The 18,082-nt window shown below is 31.6% G+C and overlaps 1 pseudogene; it reads left to right on the plus strand.

The window, feature by feature from the left end:
- The first annotated feature begins 904 nt into the window (after positions 1-904).
- Positions 905-1,696, plus strand: LOC149546180 (RNA-binding protein BRN1 pseudogene; annotated as a pseudogene).
- Positions 1,697-18,082: the final 16,386 nt, after the last annotated feature.

Raw genomic sequence — 18,082 nt, forward strand, 5'->3', positions numbered from 1 at the left:
AATGAGTACTTTGAATTTTAGTATAGCTAGGAAGTGACATTGTCATGGGAAGGTGCATGAAGCACAAGAGATACTAACCCAACATATGTTGTCGTATGTATCAAATGAAAAATAGAAAGGAAAAGAAATTTGTCATTGTTCAAAAACCTGTACATCCATATTTCATCCTTGCAACAGTCCTTACACTTCTAGCTTTAGCACCTCTTACATGTTTCTTTGCCAAAACATTTTCTCTCTCTGCTTCATTTTGCCAAGGATAGGAATATAGGATCATTCTATTAATGCTTTTGTTTGCTTCATAATTACCACTAAATGAAGAGATATAAATGGAAACTAAATTATCAAGACATTGAATATGCTTAATAAACACCTATTGATAAGTTCACAAATATAGTAGGATGAATTGAGTAAAAAGTTAAAACCAATGTCTATAAATGTAATCAATAGAAATGTAAGCTAATTAATTTTGATTGATATTACTATAGTGTATATATCTAGAAAATCAAAAAGCTATCCCCAAAAATTAAAAAAACTTAACATCATGATACATTCTATCATTTCTAAAAGGAAGAAATCAAGCAAAGCAATTAGTTAAGATTGCAGTTGAAAGAATTATGATAATGGAGTGCATTCATAACAATGATATTGTAAATCATTAAATTGTTTTAAAAAAAATTTGCATATGCAAGTAGACCTTGCTTTTGATTCTTATCCTCATTTCATCATAGGCCCAGGAATACTATGGATACTAAGATCTTGTCTCTCACATTCATGTGGGAAGTCTAGATCATTTGGTTCAAAATCCACCAACTCGTGGAAAGGTCAGAGAAACCTTTTCATTATTTCAGGTTCTTTTCAAAAAATTGCTATATGGCAAGGAAGCTAGTGAAAAAATATCTTTACATATGGTCTTATGTAATATCCATTGCCTCCATTGCCAAATCAACCTATTTTTCACAGTATGTTGGGAGCCATTAATTCTTATAGAACATTTTTTGGTACCAACCCTGATATTGGTGTTGGTACGGGACAAAACTTTGGGGCATTGTAGTTAGCAAGTTACATGAATTATGGATTTCTTGGAATGTTTGGTGTCTAGTATCGAAAGGGATATCAAGGTCCATTGTTTGGCCATAATGCTCTGCCTCTTGGACATAGTTTTGTAGCACCAACTTTGTCAAATTTAAGTTCAGCAGCTAGAAATGTGTAAACAAGCTTTGACACACAAGTTGAAGGTATGCACAAAAATATTTTGGGCCTCATTCTAGTTTCTTAAAGTGCATAGGTCATATGCTTGATATAGTGAACTTTAAACATTTGACCTTTCTAATATAGGACCACTTGCAAAAAATTTGTTCATTTATCACATTCAACTAGAGTTTGGTGATCATGAACTACCTAATGCCTTTTCATCATTTGGAAGAGCTATTAGTGCCAAGAGTTTTGTTTACAAAGATATTGGTGTTAGAAAATGCTTTGGTAAATGTTTTCCCTTACATTTATTTAGAAAGCTTGTTTTTAGTTTTGACATAATTTCATTAGTTAAATGAAATTGAATCATTTTCTAGGTTTTGTGAGTTATGATTCCCCTACAGCTGAACAATCTACCATCAATGTGATGAATGGGTTCTAGTTGAGCGGAAAGAAGCTGAAGGTCCAACTTAAGCGAGATAACAAATAGAGCAAGCCTAACTAAATAGATATGCCTAACATAACTAGAGAAGATTGGATGGACAATACTATTCATTGCAAATTAAGAATAGATGTGTTCAACAACTAGTAGTTATGTCCCCCATTTTTGTGGATTAAAAAATGGCTTGAAGTAAGAAATTGAAAGGTACAAATAAATATTGTGGATGCTTATATATGTGGCTCCAATTCTATCATGTGAAAAAGGTGGCAAGCAATAGCTCCCTTTGGTGAAAGATTGAAGGCTTAAAAATTCATGTCATTTATGTGCATTCTATGCATTAGAACACGTATTCTGGGGACCACTTTTCACATTTCTTTTATATCTATTTTGGAGTAAACAATATGTGTTTTGGAATTGATTTTTACTTTTGTTACTACTATTTTTTTGTAAGACTTGTTATTTCTTCATTGTTGATTGCCCTATTTTATAATATTTTATGCAGCAGTGAATTTCTATATGCAAAACATATATGTAATCATTTAGGGAAAAGTGTGCCTCATGAGAGATTTATTTGTAGTTCACTCTATTCTTATATATATTTACATAAATTATTAGTGTTGAAATACTCTCTTCTTCATAAATTTTAGTGTCTAGAGACTCCTAGTGTCTAGGTGCTCTTATGTATGTGAGATCGTCTAAGCATGGTTCCCATTTTTTTAAAGTGTGATTGATTTTCCTATCTATTTGAAGAACATTGTTTCTTGACCTATGCCATTGTTTTCCTTTGTCAATTTTTTTAATTTGTGAGACTACATTTGTGCTAGATGTTAGGAATTTTGGTGATGCTCAGTAATTACAGGCTTTCCTATCTCTACGAAGAATTTACATGGCTACTACAAAGTCAAAAGTTGTGTGAAGTAGAGTTATTCATGTAATTATTGTTGAAAGGCTCATATTATGATTATAGTCAGTACCAAGTATTGTGTACCCTTTGTACTTGTAGTCTTGTAGTGTCTATTTTGTGTGTCTCCAAATAGCTATGCATTTATGTTGACTTAATGTATTATCCCTATGTTACTTTTTCTAGTTGATTCATTCATATCTAATTGATTTACCATTTTAGAAAATGTCATTTGGAAGAATGGTTGCATAATAGTTCTTAAACGAATGTTACTAGTTTGCTAAGTTCTAAAAGTTATATTTTTCCTATGTAGAGTGAACATAACGGGTGGGGCCTTTTATTTGCAATTGATTCCAGTCACAATTAATGATCATTGCAAGGAAAAAAGGTAGGTAATTGGTCAAAATAATTGGTTTCTTTCTAGTTGAACTTATTTTATGTTCTCTACATTCTCCACACTTATTAAAGGAACTAATAATAATAGACTAATTTCATTGTCATTGATTGAACAATGAACTAAATAGTGTCAACTCTTTACTACAGAATCATATGTTTTGATATAATGATGCAAGAGCTAATGTGTAACTACTTAGTAGAATTGCTAAGAAATTTTTTAGCCTCAAATTTTACATCTTTCAAATGAATCAAGTTAATAACTAAACACTAAAAAATCTTCATGGTTAGAAAAAGAAAATAATGTTTATCATTCATTCTTCATTGGAATTCAATGATTCATTCAATTATTTCCAAGAAACAACATTTAATTCTCAATGTAACAACATAAATGACTCTTGCATTCTCTCATTCTAATGACCGATCACTGAGTGTAATCTAAAACATTGATGTTTAAAAACTTACATAATCCAAACCAAAAATATATAACACATTACATATATTCTTAAATCTATCAGTAATTAATTGTGTATATTAAATATCCTTATAATGAAATTCACAAGTTCAAAAAAATTTGAAGGACCTTTCAAAGAATTTCATGGATGCATTTCTATGGTAACTCATACTAACATCAAAGGTCAATGCAAACTAAAGCCAACTACTCCTCACCCTACCACAATATTAGACTAAGCTCAAAAGATAGAAATATGAGATGGTAGGGTCATTTCTTGCTATCAAATCTACCTCCAAGAGAACTCTCCTAACCATCCAACATGGGTTTTTATTCATGCCCTTGTATGTTTATCCATCTAATGTATTGTTTTTCTGCTGGTCCATAACAACAATCAAATATCTTAATCAAGGTCCTTAACTATGATGCTATCCATTGCGTACCTAGTACTTGAGATAGGTGTACCTGGTCCTTGGGTATGTTGATATGCATACGAGGGGTGTGGGTATGTCTACCCATGCAAACTAGGTTTACATGCTTGGGAGATGGATAAGGACTGCGAGCAAGTTTGGAGAGTAGTGGAAATCCTCTAGCCAGAGAATTTCCACCAGCTATAATTTCTCCACAAAATCTCACCTTGGGACAAAAGGATGTGGTGCAAATTGGTTTGTGAGGGATTCTTAGTAAAGCAATAAATGGATTGATGTAAATTTAAAGTGATGAGAGAAGGAAAAATGATAATTTTCCTAAGGATAACTGTTGCAATCATGTTTGGTAGAAATCTTCTCTCTAAAGGATTCCCACCATGGAAATCCTATCTCCTTAGTATTTCCACCCTTCTCCTTGAAGACTAATTGAAATTGATCCAAAATTACACTAAGGCATGATAACTTGAAAATGAATAGCATGTGGGGTTTGAAAAGGAATGTTTTGGGAGTTAAGTGATCATGTGTGGTGGAAATCCTTGGACCAGAGGATTCTCACCATGGAAATCCTCTCTCCTTAGGATTCTCATCACATTAATCCTCTAAATCTCTACATTCCACCACCCTCTGAGGCATTCAAAATATGGTCTAAAGTTATGTCACATTTTGGTACTGTCTATCCTATGTTTCTAAAATGATGTATAAATCCCCGTTCTCTTTTGACAGTGATGACTTTTAATGTCTTCTAGCCTGACATAGTCTAAAATATCCAACAAAGTGTCAAGAGTTGGGGCATTATAATTTGCTTGCACACTTCAGAAATTGTGATTTATAACCTCAATAAATAGTTGGGTTTGATAACATTGTCTTCTTCAATACTTGGGCTATCCTAACTAAATTGTTGATCTATGATCTAAATATCAATGTATATTTCATTTATATCCTCATTGCCTATAAGCTCTATTAATTTTAAGAACTAATATCATTCTGTAAATTCTTCTAAAAAATTGAAAAGCGATGAAGCCTTTTTTGGTTAAGTTCAAAATTAGACATTTGCAATAGTTATGTAAGAATTATAATACATTTAGATAGTTCCAATATATAAGATATAAAAATTAATATTCAAATAAAATGGTAGTTATAGCTTCAAAGTACAGAGTCAAACACCAACACAACCATACAAATAGAGATCCTCGATCTCATCATTTTGGTTTTTTTGTGCAACTTCAAATATTAAGGAAACTAGAAGCCAAGTTTATTCAATTGTGTTCCTAATTAAGCAAAGATATAGGAAAAAGATGATTTTTAATCTTTCAATAACAGAAAATAAATTACAAAAACCTTAATCATCCAAGTCAAATAAATTTAACTATTTAAAACTGAGATGAATATAAAAAGAAAATACAATGCAAGTACTTGTGTATTTGATTTTTCCACAAAAATCTAGTGAATTTACTCTAGTTGAAACCCCTAGTTAGTCTCCATGGTTTATCGATGTGCACAAAGGGCTCCAAAATGTAAAAGTTGAGAAGAGTAAAATAAAAGTGAATTTGTTCTAGTGGGAGATTGATGTGGGTTTTTTTTGGGAGGTAAAATGCCTCATTGTTGAAAGGGTATTATTATTTAACATATATTTATTGAATTGTTTCTTGTATTTTTTTAATGTGTAAAAATTTAAAAATTATATAAATATTAACACTTGCATCTTAAAAATGGTCAAAAGTGAGAAGAAATGAACATACTCTTTGTTCGTATTTGAAGGGATTGCAATTAGGTCTTAAATACTTATAAGTAAAACCTCACAATATCAATTCCTAACCTCAATTTCAAACAATTTATGGCATAAAAATATAAATAAATAATCTATTTTTTCACAATATACAAAAACAATAAACTTTATATCTATTATTTATCATTTATATATATTTTTGTCAAGTTTAATATTATGGGGTTTTATATAAATTGTGTCCGAGAGTCAATGTTTATGTTAGGGTTTGGCTTATGCTTAGAAAGTTAATCAATGGTTATAATTAGATTGTAGGGATAGGGATAGGGCTAAATTTATGATTGACACTTTTAGGAAAATGGTGGCTCAACTTTACAATAATAAAAGGTTGTTATTGATACAAGAGATACAAACTCAAAAAATATAGTTTAACTATTAGTATAAAAATAATTCTTTTAATTATGAATATTGAAATAAATAATTGAGAATCTAAATAAGTAATAGAAATAGAAGACAATAAAATTAAGCAAAAATTATCAATCCATCCATTTATGTATATACCTCTTAGAGGAAAATTGGATCAATTTGTAACATTCATCGAGGAGTCCAAAATGGTGAATAAAATCTCTCGAGTCATTTAACAAAGCATCCTGTATTGGGGAAGATGCAAAGTGAAACCACAATTAGTATGAGAAAGAGAAGGTCCAAGGGTCATGAATGAGTTATGGAAAATAAAATAAACCTAATCCATTAATAAATAAACCTTAGAAAAATTGAAGAGAGAAGGTACAAATCACTAATTGTTAGTGACTAGTTATCAAGTCACTTATTTAGTCATGTATTTGGTAGTGTATTTATGCACTTGTGTTTCAATGACTAATTAGTAGTGAATAATTATCTAGTCACTTATTTAGTAACTTATTTGGTAATGTATTTAGTCATTTCTATTTGGTTAATCTTGTCATTTTACCTGGTGATCAAATTAGTCGCTTATTTAGTCACCTATGCTTGTAAATTGCAAATAAAATAGTGAAATTTGATCAATTTTAGTCACATGAATAAAAAATTTAGTGATGTGACTAAATTTTTTAGTCACATAGTCACATATTTGCCAAAATGTACTAGTGTAAGAAGAGTACTAGGAATAAGGTCTATAAAGGGCACCTAATCAAATGGAAGAACACCCCTAAATTTGAAACAATATAGATTGCAAAGAGTGACTTCAATAAACATGGAAGCAACATGGAGTTCCTCTCACCACAAGTAACTAAGTCTTTTCCTTGCATGAGAGTATGGTGTAGGAGCACCTTAGGGGAACAGAAAACCCTAATAGAAATTTTTTCTTGTACATGGCTTATCCAACCATTAACCAAATAGGGAATAGTTATAAAGTCCCATTATGTGTTGGATAATGTGTCATAATGTTGAATGCAAGTGTTGATCGTGTTTTAATTATTAAGACCTAGTTAGTGCTAGAAGGTCTTGATAGGGTCAACTATGGTCAAAGTTGCAAAATATCTCAAAAATGAGGGATCATTGTTAAAATGTGGTCCATATGTGTTTTTGGTCAAATTGGATGGGTTGGAGTCAGACTTGACAAGTTGGGAAGGACATATGGTCATTTTTGCAAAAAATATCAAAGTTGCTCATGACAACTTTACAATTTTGCAAAGTTGTCATGACAAATTCTCCTCAAAATTTGGAGGGAGATATGCTTAGGTATGAGGCTCAAACTTAGGGTTGTGATAGGTGTATTAGGAGTATGAAATCTCATCCAAACTCTAAAACAAGCAAAGACCTTTTTCTTTATGGACTAGAAACAAGAACAACTCTGATTGTAATGACAATTTTAGGTTTTTGGCCATCATTTTGAATTTAATGGATTGAAAGGATGATTTTTACCTTTATATAAGTTGGTGTATAAATTTTGAACTATCTATGAATTGTTTTTTTGAATTTTTGAATCCATCTATTGCATTTTTGTAAATAGTTTAGTTTTCCCAATTTTACTTCCTTGTAAATAACAGTTTGTGTGAAAATGTCTACATCTTGAGTTCCAGTAATTGGATCTTGATGACCAATTGGAAATAAGAAGTATAGATTGTACATAATTTATATATGGAAGGAAGAATTATTAGGAATCCATTTGCTAATTTTTCAAGCAAGCCCTAGGCAAGCCTGAAGTTGTTTGGCTAGGAATTGAAATGCTTGCAAGAGAGGTTGAATCTATTTTCTCAATTTGCATGAGAAAATATTGATTAGGGAAATAGAATAGGAAGAGTTAAGGTTACATAATTTAGAGGAGAATATATGGGAAGAAGAACCAAGAAATCTATGAAGAGATTGTTGTCATTTCTCTATAAACACTCAAAAATAGGGTTTTCTAGAAAAGTACTATACAAATGCCATGGGAGTCTGAAACCTACAAAATTTATAAGACTAGGTTGTTGTGAAAAAAATATAGAAGATACCAAAGGGCTTGTTAAGGATTTTTTTATGTTATTTCAACTTCCTTGTTTGTAGGAGACCTAATTGGGTTTCATAGGGCTACAAGGCTTACAAGAGCAAGTCAATATTTTTGAAGTTTTGGATTTAGAAAGATGGTGTAGAAAGGTTGTTAAATGAAGAAGTCTATTGTGATCGTGGTAAAAAGATGCATTTTCCATGATGGGAGCCCATAGTTATTTTTTCTTCTTATTGAGCATAAAGTTTCCTAGGTGGGGTTTGAAGCTTAGGAATGTATTTTGACTTGATAGGTGAGTTTTTGGGTTGGAGAGGATTAGAAAAAGATCCTCTAAAATAGGTTATTAGGAATTAACCCTAAGAAGGAAAAGATAAATCCTTTTTTAGAGAAAAATTATCTAAGTTAGGAGAAACTCCCCATCACATTCACAACATGCACAAGTCCCCCAAAAATCAAAGTTCATAGATTTGAAAATAATTTTTGGGTTTTGCTCAAATGTGGTCTTGGACCACTATTGTTTATTTATCTCTAAAAATTTTCATGATTCATCTTCTCCTTGTAGTCCAAACTAGGAATGGACTTGATCTCCTTGTTCTTCTTCAACCTTAACCCCTAATATGTCTATCTTGAATCTTACCATAATAGTTGCAGAAGACAAGGAACTCATTTACGTTCATGTATGCAAGCTTTATGTCTTTGATCTTTGGGTGCAAATTCATGAATGGAGACTTCTGTGGAACTCCTTTGTAAGTGAAGGTCACTAGTTCTAGTGAAATATTTGATGTTGATAATGATGAAGATTCCATGATAATATGCACAAAAGTAAAAACATCATTAAACATTGCTGCTTGGAAGGCAAAAAAGATGCTTGACTCAATGAAAGAGGTGAAATTTTTGTTTGACTAACTAAAAACTAAAAAAGACTACAAGGTGTACACTTGTGCACCTTGTACAATTGTGCAAGGTGCATAATGCACACTAAAATGGTTGTGGGGTGTGCGGTTGGAAAATATGTGCATTTTGTGCACCTACATAGGTGTGCAACTACTCACTATGCTTTGTGTGGAAAAGTCTTTGTATGTATTTTTACAAAGGCTACAGAGGTTGTAAAGGTTCTACACATTTCTAATGTGTGTAATTTGGCACTTGGTACCAAAAGGGGGATATGGGAAGATGCCCAATTTGGGAAGGTGTACATGTGTATAAGTGCACAAGGCGCACGCTTTTCCTTAGTGCTAAAAATTGCATCATCTCCTTGTGAGGTCCTAGATGATGTGATCTTTCTTGACTCCTAAACTTAGCTCATTGTAGGCCCACCTCCTAAGTTGTCTTAGAAGATACCCTATTCTAAGGAGAAAGCCTTTATGACTTAAAAGAAAAAAATGGGGTATGTTTTGTTCAAAACCACAACAAATAGACTTGACATAAGAAAGAAATTACAAAGCCATTTGTTCATCGATAAGAAATATACAAACTCATGTCAAGTTGGAACTTGATTCTCAATGTCACAAGTGGGTTTTGAAAACTTTTAAAAAAAAACACAAAATTTTCAACTTTCACTCATTTTGTGGTAAATGTATTAATTCCATTGATAATCCTAGGTGCTAACCATTACAGATATGCAACAACATGAAACCAATCCTTTAATAATTGGCCAAATTTTTCAAAATTCACATGAACCAATTTCAAGCCATTGTATAACTATATGTAAGAATCCATTTATAGGGCTTTTGATGAGACATCAATTACTTGTCTTATGCATTTTAGCGATTCATTTGTCAACCTTGTGGATCTCATGTATTTCCACTTTATTCTTCCTTGAAGCTTGTTCTTTTGAGTGAGTCAATGATAATGCTATTCTATCCTCACTTGATCATCTTCTTTTCCTTTTATGTACCAAGCACTAGACTTCCATTTTTTTACACCACTTGTTTTCTTTAATTTTTTAGGTGTCCTTGGATGGCGATTAGACTATGTATTCAAGGGGTTGGTTTTCAATCCTTTGGACTTTGCCAGTTTTGGTGAATCTTGAGTTCCTACTTTAGTGAACTCTTGAGAAACTCACATGCCAACATTTAATAATTCTAAGCTTATGGTAAAAACCTCTATTCAAATTAGAGAGTTTCAAACTATCCTTCATTGTCACCCATTTGGGTTGAAAGAAACCTGGATAATCATTTCTTTAAATGAGTAAAGTGTTGGGAGTGATCACTTTAGAATATTATTTAGAGGTTGACAATATTTTATTACCTACATATGACACCTATATTTAGTTTTGACAAGAAAGAATGTTATTCAATTTCTTTGACTAAGAAATACCTCTTCCAAAAATTGAAGCCATTTAGGATGGATCACATGCTAGGGAAAACCCCAAAACTACACATTGACTCAGTGACTCAAAGACTCAAAGGGAAGCAAAATGATTAAAAAGCCAAAAAAAAAAAATACTCAAAATAAAGAAAACTAACACCTAACTAAAAGGACACAAAATAAAAAAGAACAAAAATGCATTTACAAAAAGCCTTGAACAATAAGAACATGGATTTGATGTAAGTAGATTTCTCGTTAGGTATAGTAGAAATAAATTGCCTGATATAGTCCTAGGAAAAGCTAACTTTTCTTTGTGCTAAAAAAAACTTAAAAATTCCAATTTTAGCTCAAATTCTAGGCACAATCACACAAAATCAGAAGTTTTAGTAAGTCTTCATGGTTATGATTAATCCACAAACAATTTCTCTTACAAATTTTATCAGGTTTTACAATCCATTTTTTACATGTAATCTATTTTTGGATTTGATTGTGTGTATAATTTTTAGCATCAACATTTTAGATCACACTCTATGATCCATCATTAGGATGATAGAATGCAAGAATAGAATGGTAAAATATATCAAACTAAAAGTCATCAAAGAGATAGGGATAATGAAAAGCTATCACCTAATTTAGTGAGTCCCCCAATATAGAGGTACACTCACACATTTAAATTTCTCCTTCTTGTGGTCCGACCTCATGGTACACAAATCCATACATACATGGAAAAATAAGTGTTTGAGACATAATATAGCTATAAAAAAAAAAACCTTAAAGTTAGAAAATTACATTTACGATCCTTATTATCACTATCATTATCCCTAAACCATGAATTGTCACATTTAGGCTCCTTGAGACTAGCTAAATTAATCATAATTATTCCTTTTGTATTGTAGGGTTCATTAATATCATCATTCAAGGTGTTTTCTCCCTCATGTCTCATGGAATCATGTTCAAGATTGTATTTACCTTCCATGGCAATCTCCCAAGCTAATAATAAATTAGGACAACTTATTTTTGAATATAACCAAAATGGATAAACTCTACATGAATGTGTTATTGAATGCTCTAATATATACATGGAATACCCATAAAATGGAATTTCCTAAGTCAACCTTGAGACCAAATTAAGCTCTATGTCCATCTCGTCTAATGACATATTTTCTTCTAAAGGAGGTATCTTATCATTATCTAATAGTGAATCAATATGCTTATCAGAAGCATTGGTATCTTTTTCTTGACAATTTCCTGATTCAAAATATCAAAAACTTTAGGATATTCTACATTTTGATAATTTTATAAAACTTTAAAAAAAATTTACTAGTCCATAGAATTTTGGAACTTCAAAATTTTCTATAGCCTCAATTTTCTTTTCCATATCTACACTTATTACAGCATCAAATTTTTTAACAACTTCACTATTTCTAGAAATTTTAGCGGGTTGATCCATCTATGCTAATACATTAGATGCATAATGGCAACTAGTACATTCCAACTCAAAATGACTCTCTTTATGGAGGCAACAATAGCTGGGAAGATAAAGGATGTTTGGATTCTAACCTTCTCTAAGGTACTTAAAATTTCTTCTTATGCTACCCATAAATCCTTTCAAAACCTCATCTATTATATGTAATTATTTCTAAAATGTTCGAGAAATGTTGGTTGGAGATTGAAGACATTGAATCATCATTGAACCATAAATTGGAAGGAGTAGGATATAGTCCAATAGAGACATCACCCATTAGAGGATATTTTCTTCTTTTCAAACTATGTGTGTTCCTATTATCATTCTAATATACATGTACCATTGATCATTTAGGCTTTTCCTTTGGATTAAGTGCGAACACAAACTCCTTTTGATCATCTTCATTACTTTTTTTGCCTATATATTTACCATATGATTCAAACAACATAGCACTAAAATGAAAAGTTTGTTCCTTCATGATTTGGAGATGCTTATTTAAAACTTTCTTGTTACCATATCCATTTTTACTTATTCCTACACCTATAATAACATTATTTTCATTGTTGACATTATCATAGGAGCCATAATGCGTGCTCTTCTTTTGAGTATAATTATTTTGGATAGTAAAATGTCTTGGATAATTTCCTTAATTTCTAAAGGAATATAACTTCATTTTGATGAGCTCATTGGATAAACGTGATATTGTCTTCTTCATGGCCTCAAACTCACTAGCCATATTGTTCTTGAGTTTTATTGCTAGATGACACAAGGAGGACATGAATAACTAGGGACAAAGGCACACCCAACTATCCAAATCACCTTGCAAGAGTTAACGTAGTGAAAACACAACAAAAAGGATATCCAACAAAGGACAAAGAAGAGAAAATACTTTATTGATTCATGAAAATATCAGCATACATGCCCAGCTATAAGACCTTCTGGGTTACGGCTAGATATAATCAAAACTAGAAAATTCACATTCTAATCCTCTAAGTCTCCAAAATCTACCAATCTACTCAAAACCAAATCCTAGACCCCCTTTAAATACATGAAAAATGGCTTACAGAAGATTCTAGATCAAGAAAGGTTGTAAGTCATCTTGATGCAAATACCAACTAATAAACTCTTACATGTATGGCCACAAGTTGGCTCACATTAGATATTAACTACCTATTACCAAAATTAAATGCAAGAAAAGTCAACCCAAACTAGAACCAAAAAAATACTACTTGGCAAATGAAAGATTTTCAAAATTAGAACTTGGCATCTACATGAACTCGGCATCTAAAGGGATCACTTGGCAGCAACTACGAACTTGACATGTTAATGCTTGACAACCAAAGGAATAACATGGCATCCAAAGGAATTTGGCAACCAAAGGAATCACTCTGTAACTAAAGGAAATTGGAAACCAAAGGAATTTCTCGATAACAAAAGCAACTACTTAGCAACCAAAGGAAATTAGCAACAAAAGAAATTGCTTGGCAACTAAAGGAACTTGGCATCAACTGGTAGAATGAACAAAAGTGTAGGATTGCAAAGAAACCCAAGATGCTCCTACATCAGACAACTAGGGTTGGAGAAATGATTCTCTCAAATCATGCAAGTGCCATGAAATCCATGTAGCATCTTCAATTGGTCTATTCTTCCACTTTACAAAATATTCATAGTAATCTCTTCCTCTTGTGCTCTTGCCAACTCTCTGATTCAATATTTGTTCCACTTCTTCAATCTACTTCTTAGGATAATCATCAGGTATAGAAATGCCATCATTTGACTCATGTACTTATATAGATCAACTTCATTGAATATAGGAGATATATCCATGTCATCGGGTCACTCAACTTCATAAGCATTATCACTATCAAACTTCTTCTTCTTCAACTTTAAAATCATGAGGTCTTCTAGACTTATCAGCATTCTCCTTATACTTCTGATTACTTTTTTCTAGTCTCAACTTCACTTCCTTATGTAAAGAATCCATGAAATCAAAAAATTCTTCTCCTAAATCACTTCTCTTTTCTTCACCAACAACATCCCTCAAATATGTTACTGCTCTAGGCTGCATTCCAATAATAATCTCAAAAGGTGTCTTCCCTATACTCTTATTCATAGAATTATTATATGCAAACTCAGCTTGTGCTAATACCATTTCCTATTTACTTGGCTTATATCCAACTAAACATCTTAGCAAATTACCCAAGCTTCTATTCACAACCTCTGTCTATCCATCTATCTATGGAACTAAACTTCAACTTAATACCCATCTTCTTCCACAAATTCTTCCAAAAATAACCAACAAACTTACTGTCTCTGTCAGAAATAATGTTTTTTGGTAATCCTTGCAATCTCACAATCTAATTAAAGAAAAGTTCAACAACATGCTTGACATATGATTTCCTCTTACATGGTATGAAATGAGCTATTTTAGAAAATCTATCCACCACAAAAAAATATAGAATCATACCCCTTTACTATCTTAGGCAATCCAAGAACAAAATCCATATTGCTATCATTCCAAGGTTTCTCAGGAACAATAATAGGTGTATACAAACTAGTATTTTGACTTACCCCTTTTACAACTTGAAAAACTCCATAACTCTTCATAAATTTTTGAACATCCTTATACATTTGTGGCCAATAATAGTTATCCTTTAGCAAATTCAATGTCTTATCAATTCCAAAATGTCCAGCCAATCCCCCACTATGTTTTTCCTTAATCAAATTGAACCTCATAGAACTTCTAGGAATACACAACTAATTACCTATGAACAACATACCTTCTTGAATTAAATACTCATCATACTTACTTATGTGATCTGTTAGATTTGGTGCTCTACACTCTCTCCTTTCCTTAGAAAAATTAGGATCAACATCATGCAACTCTTTCGTTTCATCAAAACCAAGAACTTCAACCTTTATCTTAGTCAATAAAGAATGTCTTCTACTCAATGCATCAAAAACTCTATTAGTAATTCCACTCTTATGCTTAATGAAAAATGTGAAATTCTGTAAGTATTCAACTCACCTCATATGTCTCTAGCTCAATTTATGTTGACTTCCCAAGTACTATAAAGCTTTATGACCAGTACACAAAAAAAATCCTTAGGAATCAAATAATATCTCCACTTCTTCAAGGCTTGAACAATAGTATAAAATTCTTCATCATACATAGAATACATCCTTTTAGCATCATTCAACTTCTCATTAAAGAAAGCAATAGGTTTTTGATCTTGACTCAATACAGCTCCTATTGCACTCCCACTGGCATCACATTCAACTTGAAATAACTCACCCACATTCTCAAGTGTAGGCCACTCCAAAATTTCTTTGACCTTATCAAGATCCATCTTCAAACCATCAGTTGAAATCACAATTCCCAAATACACAATCTCCTCTTGAATAAAAGAACACTTTTTCAAATTAAACAACAACTTCTCCTCTTTCAATCTCTGTAATACTTGTCTAATATGCTCAAGATGTTCTTCCTTAGTCTTACTAAATATCTAAATATCATCCAAGTAAATAATCACAAACTTACCCAAGAATCTTTTCAGAACTTCATTCACTAGCCTCATGAAAGTACTAGTTGCATTAATCAAACCAAAAAACATAACCAACCACTTATACAAACCATATTTTGTTTTGAAAGAAGTCTTCCACTCATCACCTTCTCTTATTCTAATCTGATGATAGCCACTCTTTAAATCAATCTTAGTAAAATGCTTTTCTCCAATCAAACAATACATTATGTCATCCATCCTTAGCATAAGAAATCTATATTTCACTATGATCTTATTAATAGCTCTAGAATCAATACACATTCTCCATTTTCCATTCTTTTTAGGTGCTAATATAACACGTACAACACATGGACTCAAACTTTCTCTAATCAAACCTTTCTGCAATAACTCATGCACTTATCTGTTAAGTTCTTCATTCTCTATAGGTGTCAATCTATATGGTGCTTTATTTGGCAAACTAGCTCCAAGAATTGGATCCATACAATAACTTATACTTCTTGGGTAAAAGCACAAACCTGTGTCACCCTTTTGTAAAGGAAAAGGCTAACAAAAGTATAATTGTTCACATTGAATGGCATAAAATTGGTATTATTATTTTGAATTTGGAAAATGAAGTAAACTAATGAAATGTGTAGAAATGGATGAAGTTTAGGATTATATATTTTTATATTATTTGGAATAAGAATTGATATATTTTCCTAATTTTTAAAGATAATTTTTTAGCTGCTAAAAAATGCTGAAAATTTAGGGTCTAGTTCTCACCACAAAACTACATGAAAATAAACTTATTTCCCTTTGATCTTAGACTATGTTATAGATAACATATATAGCTAGAAAAATAAAAATTAAAATCAACCTTAAAATTATATTTTCTCTTTTATAATGATTCAAATTTCAACTCACTAAAAATTGATAGCTTTCATCTCCCACCACATTTTGCAAAAAAAATCTATTCTGACCAAGAGAAAAATTATACATTCTAGAAGAAAACTCTCTCCTCTAGAATGTCGTATAGTTTTTTTATTTTTTGATATGATTTAATATATTTTTCTTTCTCAAAATTGAATTTTTTTTGAGTGTTAAAATATGTGGTTATAGATTTTTTTAATTATAATATACTATAACTTATTAAACCACTATAAAATCTATACGAGAATAGTCTTGACTCTGGGCTTTACAAAATGATGTTTATATGTTGTTAAAAAAACATCATAAAGAATAGTAAGAGTTATTCAATTGCCACTTTTTTAAATGATTTTATTTCTTTAGTAATTGGATACAAATTAGTATAAAACATGCATTTAATAGACATTTCCAATTGGAAAAGTGTGATAACATGTATAACTTAGCTAGAATGGATTTGTCTAGATCATATGTTTGAACAAAAATGATTTTTAAATAGAAATATTCAAATTTAGTTGTTTTGATAAGTCAACCTGAAAGGTGACACAACTTTGTACTTTTACCCTCTTATTGGATGTAAACCATCAGGTATATCCTCAACAACAATCTCTTTATACTCCTTTATCAATTCTACAATTACTTCTAGTACTCAGTCAATACTATTAGTTGTCACTCGGTCACCAGTAACTAGTATTCAGCTAACACTATTTTTTGGCACTCGACTACTATTGACTCAACTCGGTCTCCTTGGAATTATAGCAAAAAAAACATGATTCTTTTTCATTTCCATTTAAAAAAAAATTCTATTGACCATGCAAATTTTTATAGTAGTACAACTAACCTCATCTAGACTTTCAATGAAAGGCAGCAATATTTGTTTCTTTCCATTCACCCAAAGAGTATATTGACTCAATCTTCCATCATGTATAACATATCTATCATATTTTCATGGTCTACCCAATAGAATATGATAACAATCCATATGCATAATATCACACAAAACTTCATCAAAGTAATGTCAAATTTTGAACTTCACAAGGCATTGCTCACTTACCAATATCTTATTCTCATCTTTGATCCATGAAATATGATAGGGTTTGGGATACTTTAACCTTTCCAACTACAACTTTGTAACCAACTCTTTTGATACAAAATTTGTAGATCTTCCACTATCAATGATCACTTTTCAACATTTTCCAGTCATCTTACATCTTGTCTTGAAAAGACTTCTTCTTAGAATAGGTTCCTCATCACTTCCCTTATTACATAACATTCTTCTCACCATCATATTTTCTCTAGCCTTAGGTCTACTTGGTGAAACCTCATCATCTCCTTGAATCATAGCATTTCTATTACCTTGCCCACTTTTAGAGGATCTACATTCAAAATATCTATGTCCCTCCTTACCACACCTAAAACAATTACCATAAAAACCACCTCTAGAATAAGAATTACCTCTCCCTTAGTAAGAATCAATACCTCCTCAGTAAGAATTACCACCTCTCCACTTGTTCTTGCTTGTCATCAATCTTCTATTCAAATTTTCCTTTATCTTGCACAAAACTATTAGATCTGCCACTTTCACCATAGGATCTACCTCTGCCTCTTTGGAATCTACCACCTCTACCTCTTTGTCTTTCTTCATGCTTTTTTGTCAAGATCTCCTCAGTCTTCAAGGCATATTGGTATGCTTCTTCCACACTTTCCAACTTCACAAAACCTATCTCATCTTGAATTCTAGATCTTAATCCATTTATGTACCTTGTAATTTTCTCAACATCATCATCTACATGTTCAGATTTGATTTCCAATCTATAGAATTCCTGAATATACTCCTTTAAAATCATGTCCTTTTGTCTCAAATTTTGCATCTTTCTCAAAAAACTA

The sequence above is a fragment of the Cupressus sempervirens genome, chromosome 7, assembly GCF_028749045.1.
Source record: "Cupressus sempervirens isolate cs-2001-9-10 chromosome 7, ASM2874904v1, whole genome shotgun sequence".
NCBI classification, from domain to species: domain Eukaryota; kingdom Viridiplantae; phylum Streptophyta; class Pinopsida; order Cupressales; family Cupressaceae; genus Cupressus; species Cupressus sempervirens.